Source organism: Amphiura filiformis, chromosome 12, assembly GCF_039555335.1.
Source record: "Amphiura filiformis chromosome 12, Afil_fr2py, whole genome shotgun sequence".
Taxonomy (NCBI): domain Eukaryota; kingdom Metazoa; phylum Echinodermata; class Ophiuroidea; order Amphilepidida; family Amphiuridae; genus Amphiura; species Amphiura filiformis.
The window spans coordinates 61,395,800-61,408,472 of record NC_092639.1 but is presented as its reverse complement, the minus strand read 5'-3'; the positions used below and the strand labels follow the sequence as shown (position 1 = coordinate 61,408,472).

At 37.7% G+C, this 12,673-nt stretch overlaps 1 pseudogene; it reads left to right on the top strand.

Moving 5' to 3' along the window:
* Positions 1-11,651: 11,651 nt before the first annotated feature.
* On the top strand, positions 11,652-12,056 carry LOC140166978 (cellular retinoic acid-binding protein 1 pseudogene; annotated as a pseudogene).
* Positions 12,057-12,673: the final 617 nt, after the last annotated feature.

Genomic DNA, 12,673 nt, shown 5'->3' with positions numbered 1-12,673 from the left:
TAACCAGTGGCGGCACCAGGAATTTTTTTTCGGGGGGCATTAGGGGGCAAAGTGAATTTCAGGGGGGGGGGGGCAAAATCAACAATTTTGCGCAAAATTGGGTATTTCCGGGGGGGAATAGGGGGGGGGGCAAGGGTTCTGACTGGGGGGCATTTGCCCCCATGCCCCCCCGTGGCGCCGCCACTGTCTGTAACCCACCTTTGCACATTATTTTTTTGTGAGACCTGAGAGCACAGCAGCAGAGACACCAAATTGCATTCTGAATACGAGATATAATATGTCCTTCTGATATCAAATAATTTTGAATTTTTGGATATTCGCGATAGGCCCAATACAAGTATGGCAAAGTATTAAAATGTGACATTTTTTGACATTTACCAGTCCTCGAAGTAAACTTTATATAAATCTATAATGAATTAATGATACATCATGGTCGGCTTTTCATCCCATCTACATAAACTTTAAGTATGCGTAGCATTAGATTTATAAAGTCTACATATACATGTAGTGCACTGTATCACTAAAATAAATCCCGTGTTCTCAGGTCCCACAAAAAAATACTGTGCAAAGATGGGTGACCGAGCCCTTAAACACCAAAATAAATGTTAAACAAGAATTTGTCTTTAAAAAGACAAAGTTCACGGATCAGGTGTATAGTTCTTTGAGCTACTTTGGTCTAAGTTCCAATATTCATATACTAACCTATTCTGCACTGATTTGACAATAAAAGTGATTTGAGGCATAAATGATACTTGCATCTTGACTCTGGAAAACAATTTTCAAAAAACCTCATTTTGCATTTAGGTTTTTACGCCACCTACAGGAAATAAACTTGGCTATATTTATACGAAGAAAATGACATCAAACTATCTACTGTATCAGCCAATCAGATGCTATTTCCCGTTGGACTCCCCGTTCCTTTTTAAAAGAAGTTTTTTTATCTGGAAGCAAATCGCCTATTAATGTGTTTCAGGAACATTATGGAGCATGTCAAATTATTTTGTTGTATAGTTTTCTATACAGATGCTAGATGCCTTTTCACGTAAAGCAAACGCATTACACTATAATGTACATAGTCTTGTCAGGGATATTTGTCTCATATCCCATGAACACCAATTATTATTTTGTAACAGAAAATATATTATACATTGGATATGTACACATTGCTGGGTTATTACAAGAGTCAATAAACATTCAATTAACTATAGAGAATGGACTTAATTTTGTGCACTGTAGTTATATTCAATTAAATCGCCCATAGTGCAGCTTGCTGAATAGGTTTCTACAGATGATATGCCATAAATCACTAAGTAAACAAATTATAGCTCATTATACTGACCATATAGTTACCTGCTATAGCTTTTATCAACCAATCAGTTATGTGTATACTATTATCAGCATGTGATGGCTGTAAGCCAATTGCAAATATGCTTTAAAAAGGCTAAAAAGTCTCACTCAAGATTAACTGTGCTAAATAGTCCTTGTTGTGGGTAGCAGGATTCCCGGGGCAGGATTAGATAAAGGCATACAAACGAGGGTATGAGATATTAGGAATTATTTCCTAGCCTCTTAACCACAGGGTTGGTGTAACAGCTATTCAAGACGCATGGTATGTAAGGGATAAACTGTGCATATGACTGTGGAACGTTCACTGGCTTTGGCAATTGTTATACAAACAATTATGATCAAAACAGCTATATAATTGTGTATTCAATTAACTATAGACTATATATTGTGTTTCATTCAATATTTGAAAAATGTGAGAGAGGGGACGGGAAGTGGTAACTTGATGGGCATGAGGAAATTTCTCAGACATGCACTGTTAGTATTTGAAATTTTTGCAAAAATGGAACGGAGATATCATGCTACCATATGCAATTGCCCGGTTTTTTCGTTTTTACAGAAAGTTTCTATTTTTAAACAAACGTCCGTAAAAAAAACCATTTTTACCAGTGTTGTCCCAAAACAAATCCACAGTATATTTTGGGACAAAACATGACATTGTAGGAAATCTTCACACCCCCCCCCACTCCAAAACTCATATTACCCCCATCCGCCATGTTTCTGGTGCCCATTTTCGTTAGTATCCCTTCTACATAGTCTACATCGGTTAAGCATAGGCCCTATTGCGTATGTTGTACATGTACTCGCGGCCTATAGTGAAATGCAGACTTTCCTTGCTCCGGACGGCCAATCAAAAAGATTATCCTCACTGTAAAATGATCATAATTGCAGGGTGATACGGACGTAGAGGGAGACATTGTGTATGAGGTAGGAAGAGAAGGTGAGCAGTGACATGTGCTCCCCTTTAAATAAAGACACTCAAGACACCATTCGTATTAAAAATAATGTTATACCACTAACCACGCCATCGTAATCCCCATTTCAGACAAATACAGCACTATTTTTTTGGATAAAAAAATATTACCCACATAGCTAAATAGCTAAATCTTAATCAGTTTCAGTTTCAGTTTAGATTTTATTTGTACATATAGGCCTTTAGTAATAGTTCTAGAAAAAAATCAAATTAGAATAGTTCTGAAATTTCAGGTGCAATGGGCCAAAAAACACGCAATTTTGCATAATTTTTGACCATTTCAGTCACATATCTAAGCATTCAAAATTTGTAAAAGGCTATGAGTATGAGTTTGCTCATAAATTTAATATTCTATGTTAATTTTGATAATTGGTTATAAAAGATATTAATAAATGAGTTTTCCAAAAATAAGAATGCAATACCTGACATTAGTCTAATTAGAATAAATCTTTGGGCTTGTTGTCACAGCATACTAAAACACATCTTTTTGGCCCTTATTTCCAAAAAATGGCAAATATTAAAATTGGACTTTTACTGTCATATTAGAACTAATTGAAGGATTAGGATTTAATTGTGTTTCATTTGGGAAAACAGGATAATATTTTTATAATCCCCAAAAATCTTTTGCATTAATAGGCCTTGTTTAGATTTTGTAGAGTTGAAATCGCTGTTGTGTTATACTGCAGAATAGTATATGCATTTCTGACTAAACTTCTTGAAATAAAATTAAACTAGTTTTATTCTCCGAGCCTATTCAAATGCCCCTCCAAAAGCATGATGGCTGTGGTAATGAACTATAGTAGGCCTATTACATTAAAAGGGCATTTCGTGATCCCCCCACTTTTCTCAAAAAAAGTTGAGATTTTTATATCACTAGAAACCTCTGGCTACATAATGTTTATGTACAAAATATTTCTTGCAGATTAATTCGTTTAGCAGAGATATCGTGAAATTTGAATTTCGTTCTGGTGCACCAGAACGAAATTACAACGCATTGTCTATGGAGCAGTGTAATAGGCCTACACATAATCATGCATAACTCGCGAACGCAAAATCGGAATCAACTGACATTTTGGGAATAGATTTTTTTCGTGGATATCTAATGAAAAATGACATAAATAGAGGATGCTAGGATCACGAAATACTCCTTTAAGTCATGAAAAAGATTATTTTAAAAAATCTACATGTAACCTTATTTTGGGGACACCCCAGTATACATGGCATATTAAGGCATTTGTCCTGTCATTTCAAAATGTAGGTGAAAGTTCACAATAGATTTGCCAACGAAAATCAAGTTTGAGCTTTCACACAGAAAGGTGCTATATAAGTTTACAGGTAGTTCCATTCGTGTACACAGGGTGATGGCCATAATGCGAGGGATGTGAAAAACACATAATTATTTACCATGCACAGTTGCACACAGTAGCAAGGCCATTATTTTCCGGGGGGTCTGCATGGAGGAAAAACATTTTCCACAAGAGGCACTATATTATCCGGGGAGAGTAAAATGTAAACAATAAAAACTCTTGAAACACATCAAAGTATTTAAATAGGCTGCCTATAAAATCATAGGGGATTAAATATACCGGTCCCTAGACCCCTCCCTCGTCGCATTCGAAATGTGTTTTAAAAGTGACCAGTTCCTAAATATATATAACGCCCACGCAATACCAGCTTAGGTCAACACAATCTGAGTGACTATTCTGCTGCACACACTTTGTCGTGAAGGACACTGTATATTACAGAATAGGCTGCGCACTGGAGTATGCATAGTGCATTATTGTGATTGTGTAGAGTATTGCATGTGGAAAACACTGATTGACTGAATTCTGAATTTGTATCTTACGTGAAGCATTTTGTGCAACGTAACATATTTTTACACATCAGACGAGAACCAATTTTATCCAGGGTATCTGCAAGGTGGTCGTGGAACCAGTGACACACCCACTTCTCAAGCAGTAAAGCCAGTTTGTATAATACATCTCATCAGTTGTACTAAACAACGACCACAATGGCCGCTGCAGATTTCAATGGAAAGTGGAAACTAGAGAAAAATGATGAACATTTTGATGAATTCCTTAAAGCAATGGGAATCGGCATGTTAATGCGCACAGCAGCAGGTAAAGCATCACCACAACTGGAGATCACGCAAGATGGTGATAATTTCACCATCCTCACCAAGTCAGCTCTTCGCTCTCAAGAAGTCAAATTCAAAATGGGGAAGAGTTCACCGCCGAGGATCCTATGGTCGGGAAGAAAGTGAAAATGATGCCTTCTTGGGACGGTAGTAAGCAGGTGATTAAGAATTTGGATGATGCGGAAGGTATGGACGTTACCAGGGAGCTTGAAGGGGGTAAACTCGTCATGACTATGACCAAGAACACAGCCAAGGGACCTGTGTCTACAAAACGTACATTTGGTAAACTGTAGGCTGAACCCGCCATGATAGGCTTAATGCACCAGAACTTTTATTTGTGCATGCCATTAGATCAGTTGCAGTTGGTATAGTAAACAGTATTGTGAAGTTAAAGTATCAACATTTGGAATGCATTTGAACAAGTTCCAGTCGAAGAAACTATTGGATTTGGAGCACCCTATATTTTATTCATGCATGTATGGCAAGCAGAATGAGTCATTTGCACAAAACCAATTATCATGTATTTTAAACATCGTGCCATCAATCAAAGGTCACAATGTGTTGAAACCATCAAAATTTAAATACATTATCGGTATTGAAAACATATAATAAAAGAAGCTTAACAATTTCGTCCATATGTCACAATTTTATATTATTATCATGATCATGGCAAGTGCGATGAGGACAAATGACTTGTTTTAATTAGCATACATGTTTGTTGTACTCATGGACTAATGATGGCAGTAATAAACCATGGATTTATTATGTTGCTATGGGAACATGCATCGACCAGCAGAGACATATTATAAATTTCAACGATGTTTTCATACTGGCATTCTAAAATGCATGAAAGACAATATTGTGAAACTCTTCTATAGTAAAATTTACTCGAGAACTCTAGCTTCGAATTTGCACACTATAGTCAATATCGGTGAGCAAATTCGTGACTAGACTTCTCGAGTAAGTAAAAATGAGAGAGAAACCAAAGTATGCCATTTATTCAGTTGACATTTTTATATCTCCTTATATAACCTATACTAGAAAACATTCCGTTTTGCTTTCCTGTCTCTCTTTAAATAAAAGTATATTATTATTGTTGCAAGCCAAATTGTTAATTAAATATATTCTTACATTTCTCATAATTATCAAAAATCTATTTTATTATTTTAAACTCATATGTTTACCTTATAATATAATTGCCGCAAGACCTTGCAAGACTTAAAATATAGAAAAATCTCATGTTATAAACATAATTTTGCCAAAATTTGCTAATATAGTGGAGCAAACAAGGTGGAATATTTTCCGTTTTCAATGAACTTGCAACAATGTTGACGCCAAAAGCTATCCAAACTAAAGTGTTCAGTGACCATAAAATTGTGTAATGTGGTGTATGGGAGATGTTTGAAAAATAAACTGAACCAAAGTTGTATTTTAGGTAAATACCAAAGAAGACAGACTAATCGGCTACCAGGCTCTAAAATGATGCAAACTGATGTAAATTGCGCTGTCAGTACATAAAATACAGGTGATTTCCCGTTGAAAATATTCAGATTTGTCAACATAAACTATTAAAAAGTAGCTATATAGGCCTACAGTATAACTTCATCGGACATACACCCTCTTTTTTTGTCTTTTATGCTTTCAAATAGCAGTGTATTAACAGTATTAAATTTTGAAATTGGACCCTTTTCGGAAGAGAAGAATGTGTGATAATGGGCATGATGCCGTATTTATGATAAGAAGTTCAATTGCAACAATATCATGGAATTTATTTCTAAAGTGATACCAAAATGATATTGTTCAATTGAAACTTCCTGCTTCCTTCTGTCTGGGGTCCTGGCATAATTAATATATAATACGGAAGTGTCAAACATTATATATGAAAAATATAAACGTGCAGCAGACATTTCCTCTCTTTATAAAGGGCATGGAAGCCGTGTGTTTAATGTTATATAATTTGCATGGTTATAATGATTAAAATGTTCAAATAGTGGAGATAAACTAACACAAATTTACAAATAGATAGTGATAGAGGCACTATCTTTATTTTCTTAAAATAGTTTTGAATTTAATCAGCGGATAGTCATTTGAATACCTATAAACATGATAAAGCTTATATAATTATTTGTATAGAATAGACTTATTATAAGATAACGTAGTCGGTGTCTTTATTTTGGACTCATTATTTTCATTTGTTCTTAAAGATATTTACTTAAAGTGTATGTAACTGTGATGAAAAGCCGTCCATCCATATATAGGCCATGATCCGACCCCAACTTCCTACCCCCCCGAGTATCAGTATCAAATGGTGCGTCCCTTATCCGATTGCACGTGGATTCAGCCTAGGATAAAGTACCCCGGTAAAGTACACTGGCATTATTATTGAATAGCCCCTAAACCGCATTTAACTTTCTGGATGAACGCGCCGCGAACTTTCACCTACATTTTGTAACGACGAACTTTCACCTGCATTTTGTAACGACGAACTTTCACCTGCATTTTGTAACGACGAACTTTCACTTACATAATGATACTATTATGATAAATTGTTAGGGACGCACCATCAGATATTATCGGGGGTAGGGGCTAGGGAGTTTTTTGAAAAAAAAAACTTCGCCCACTGGTGAGACGAAAATAAACTTTCCTCGCTAGTGAGATGAAAAAGAAAATTTTGCCTCACATGATGAGTAAAAAGTTTTTCCCCACCCAACTCTGTTTAAAGGTATACATTAAAAATTGAAAATTGAAAAAAAAAAAATCTGCTTGACCCTCCCCCCCCCCCCCCATCATCACCACCACCATAATATCTAATAGAAGGTCTGTATTATATCAAAGAAAATTGAGGCAAAAGTAGAAGGGGGTCATTATCTCACGGTGGGTTGTGTGCAGTTGGCCTGGGAGGGGGGGGGGCATAACAGTAACGGCAACTATATTATTATTGAAATAGTTGAAAAGGGTAAAATCACGGGTTTTTTTATTCGCACCACATGCTTAGACGTATAAACTCAGCCACACAAATATACGGGAATAACACTTGAGTTTGAAACTTGCACATCAATATCAACAAGCACAAATTTCATGTTGTCTGCAACAAGATGACAAGTTTAATATCCTAAAATCAAAATTCAATCATTGTAGTGACGAACGACGATCATGTTGAAAACCGGGGTTGAAGATCTCACACCACCAAATCCGAGTCCCATAGAGATATGTGCTAAATTTGCCTTAAGAAAACGTCATTTTTTCTTCACAGGAGCGACTCAGTTTTAAGCGACATCTATAATGATGGTTGAAATCAGCCCTTGCCTGATCCCTCTGGCTGGGAAAAAATATAGGTTGACCGTCATTATTTTTTTACGACTGGCCCTCGAAGTCTACGATGTGAATTGCCTATTTTACAGGCAAAACCATGCCAGTGTTTCTGTAAAGAAAAGGCTGCTTAAAATCATTAAAAGTTATTCGATCTCTCCCATCTGTGGTACACTTGCAGAATTAATATTACTAATCATAACCAATCCAAATTTGGCTAAAATTATGCAAATTTCTGCTCATTTTAATGCTTAAATTCAGAATCAATGGGTTTTTCTGAGAAGTGAAATTAAGGGCGCACAACCATATAATTCTATTTGGTGTTGTGAAATCTGAAACCCGGGTATACTGAAACGATATATGGGAACGGTTTTACGTCTTGTCACCTGTCACCGCATGGCCATCAATTTACCATTAACACCCCCAAATGAAAAGACCCGGGTCAATATACCTTTTCTACATTATATAGGCATATCTCGAAAACAATGTGTGACCCCCGGGTGGAGTAACATGAAAGGGAAAAAGTCAGAAGCGTGTGTGGTTACCACACAATTATACTCATTACTGTCGAAGCCCCATGGTTCAGCTATGGTGCGGTAACCGCTCTAGTTTAATTTGTATCAAACATATTGTAGATACAAATACATTAGCTTACATTTTGAATGTGTTGTATAGGGTAAAGTATAAAGTTGTAATATTCCTGTGTTGAATAATCATAACATAAGCGTGACGGTGTCAACAATGAGCATGGTCAATGGTGCACTGCACCGTGACGCAAATGACGGGACGAGCCTCTTGTCACCTACATATACCTCCATGTTTATATGAACAAGTTGAATTCGATTTAATTTCTATATTATTAGTAAATGATATCAAACATATTTGTAGAACAATCAGCATGATCAGCTTTAATACGTCTGTGAATCATCGTGGGCGTATCCGCGTAATCAATCGTGACAATGGAGCCAGTTCAATGGGGTTATATGGGGACGAGTTCAAGTCTTGTCACCTACATGTTCGACCAATTCAATAAGCAATGTCATGATGTAGGTAATGGTAATATTATAAGGTGACTATATATCGTATATATATAAAACTCGATAAACACATACTAATGTCCCTTCAATTTCAAATGACTCGTGTTTTTCCTACCCCTTCGATCCCCCGATCCGCCCTGTATGATAGTTCGTTGTTAATTAACTACAGTATTTGGTGAAAATATCATCACTTTTTAATATGCATTATTCAGTACACCCTCATCCCGGGGGTGGAGTGTGGGGAGGAATGATGGGGCTTGTAATTTTCGGACTAATAATAGTAATAATGTGATGGCTGTGATGGCTTTCCACAACTTCCTGTCCTCCATTGATGTCTTGAAGTCTGCTGCCTCCAGTCTAGTGTCATTTTTCAGAATGTCAATGTAGGTCATCGTCAGAGCAGGTCTCCCAGGTTTCCGCCTCCCATGCTTGGGTGTCCAATGAATCATTTTTGATGCGGGCTCATCACTTCTGGAACAGTGGCCAGCAAACCGGGTTCTTCTTTCCCTGATCTTGTGGCTTAATTAGGGAAGATCTCCATATAGGTCTGCATTTGACGTATATGTTCCTTCCAATGCACATTCAGTATACAGTTTATAGCATACGGGTGTAGCAGCCATCCAGACCCTTCGCAAGTTTAGGGGTGATGGTCCATGCTTCGCATCCATAAAGCAGCACCGACTCCACTGTTGCAGCAAAAATTCGAAGTTTGAAAGTCCTGGTATAGAGTTGACCTCCAGATTTTCTTTAGTTACTGCACGCCATATGCTGCTGCTTTACGTAACTTTACATCCCTTTCTGTGCTTTTCATCCAAGCGCCTAGGTATTTGAAGTCATCTACCTCCTCTAGTTCTACACCCTTATTTGTTGTGATGCTTTCTCTCCTGTTATTGTAGGACATATACTTTGTTTTACTTCCATTCATCTTCAGGCCCACTTTAGCAGCTGAAGTCTCAACTCTATAATGAAGCAGTTCTTGTGCTTGGTGTATTTCCTCAGACAACAGTGCAATGTCGTCAGCAAAATCAAAGTCTGTCACCACGACTACTTCGCTTCTTTTCCAGATGGAATCCTAGCTCATCTTCGTTTCCTTCAATAGCTATTCTTAGTGCAAAGTCGAGGACAATCACAAACAGGTATGGGGCGAGGGTATCCCCTGAAGTAGGCCTACTCCTGCTAAGATTTCAAACAATTCTGTCTCGCCATCAGGTGATATTACTTTCGCTTTTGTGTTTTGGTACATTTTGCCAATAGCGTATAGCTTCAACAATGAGTTGCGGAATACCGTAGTTATGGATTATCTTCAACATCTTGCCTCTATGGATGGTGTCGAAAGCTTTCTTGAAGTCGATGAATGTTATTATCGCTGGCAGGTTATGCGCCTTTACCTCTTCAATCAGCCTACGTAGTGCAAGGATGTGTCCCACAGTCGTTCTACCAACTCTAAATCCATTCTGATTTGTTCTCAGATGCTGGTCAATTTAAGGTATAATCCTATTTAATTAAGTATCATTCTGTTGTAGGTTTTGGCTACGATGGAGCATTCCGCGTATAGGCTATTATAGAAGGCCTATCCGAATCATGAACATTAAAACAAGTTCAAATGTAGGTAAATGATCACGAAACGCTAAAGGTGACTAGTTCAAACAAAGTTCCTATATGAACAACTGATCATGTGCCATATCATCCAGACTATAGGGGCAGATTCAGGAAGGCCGGAGCCGCCCTCCCTTTGAATGTTTGGCGATTTTGTCCATTTTCCGATTATAAGTACTTACCTCCGAGTCCCACCAGAATGGCAAATATATGAGCGAGCGAAGTGAGTATAATAGAACCGAAGCTCGTGAGCGACCCCCTTCAAATCGGCTATAAAGCTATGTATGGCGGGAGGGTCCCGGGAAGGGCGGTCGGGGGGGCGATCTGCCAAGATTCTGGCCTCATTCAATACTAAAACATGTACATGTATATCATGCCTATATAACCAGTATGCTGCAACTATATTTATAAATATGTTTAAATACCCACGTGACCTGTGGGCACGACATACCACTTGAAGACCAGCACTAAACGAGACCAAATCCTCATTCATTGACCACTAAGCCTATAGGCCTACAGAAGATAAATATCAGCAAATTTAAGTATACATTAATAGCAATTATGGGGATTCCGAATTTGTAATATGTTTTCAAAAACAACATTTTGAAAGTATTTGACGACGGAAAAAATATTCAACGACGGAAACGTTTACAATATGATTACAAAGTTGATCAAAATAGACAATTTTGCTGCAAAGTAGTATGTTGTTCCGCCTTTGCATCCAAATGTATAGGAAGACCACCCGTATGTAGAATGTAACTTGGAGACCTATAGAATCTGTGCCGAGAGACTTACGGTCTTACAAGCGTTATGGAACGCGGAGGTGGTCACGTGCGTATTTATAAAAACGTATTCATAAATCAGTTGTTGATGCATACTGATAACGCAAAGGAGCTCAAAGGTCACGAGTTCTGAACTTGTACCTACATCACGTATGACACGAGTTCTGAACTTGTACCGGAATTGCTTCATGCTTGTACCTACATCACGTATGACCCGGCGTATGACCAATGATCATGTGCATGTGCGACGCTTAAGCCCGATGTGTCACACTTGGTATGACGAGTAGAGAATAAGAATGTAGGTGAAGTTGAACACCCACCACCGACCTCTTCATTATATATAGAGAGAGCAAGCCTCACTATTCATCATTCATCAGCTATCATCATAAGACAGCTACTGACTGAGAACAGACCAAGCTTCCATTATACTTCCATTTTATCGTACCACAATATTGTCCAACAAAACCGAAACAATGGCTGCTGCTGATTTCAACGGAAAGTGGAAACTAGAGAAAACTGAAAATCTTGATGCACTTCTCAAAGCTTTGGGAGTCGGATTGTTGAAGCGTACTGCAGTCAGTAAAGCAAGCCCAGCCGTCGAGATAACCCAAAGTGGAGATGACTTCCACATCCTCACCAAATCGACTCTCCGCTCTCAAGAAATCAAATTCACAATGGGGCAAGAGTTTACGGCTAAAGCGCCATTACTTGATAAAGAAGCGACGATGATGCCTTCTTGGGATGGAAGTAAGCAGGTGATAAAGAATGTGAGCGATCCGGATGGGATGACCGTTACCAGGGAGATAGAAGGTAATAAACTCATCATGACCATGGCCAAGGGAGGAGTGGTTTGCAAACGTACATTTGCCAGATGCTAGTGATGTTCATCCCATGCACTATATGTTATATGCCAATGTGGATTTTTAGAACTTGTTAGAATGAATTTGAACAAGTTCAACCCAGAAATATTTGACACATGATAGAGCAGTCTGCAATATTAATGTTCTAAATACATGTATCATTTTTATGCATCAGAACTCTTTATTTTCCAGAACATTTGTGGTTTGTCTATAAAAATTTCCAGAACATTTTGGATGGCTTCAGATTCAAAAGACGGTGCATTTAAATAAATTCATCAAACTATAAGACAATCTTGTACATTTCTGTTACCATGGTTACGGCGCTGATGTACTTTAAAACTGACGAAACTGTCAATGCTGTTTCATGAGGAAGCCGAAACGCCGAACACTTGGCGACTGCTCGATTTTGGACGGCGACTTAGCAAGGGACTTTGAAACATAATGTATATATAATATTTTATTATACATGCGAAGTTTGGACTTTCCAGCAGTTGTATATGGCGACAGTTGTTGTTGTTGATAATATTTAAGTCAGTTGATATCGTTATCGCATGTAATAGATTCAATAAACGATTGGACCCGATGCCTACATAATTGTGTTAATTGCTTCTTTTTCCCCAAAACGCTCTGCTTTT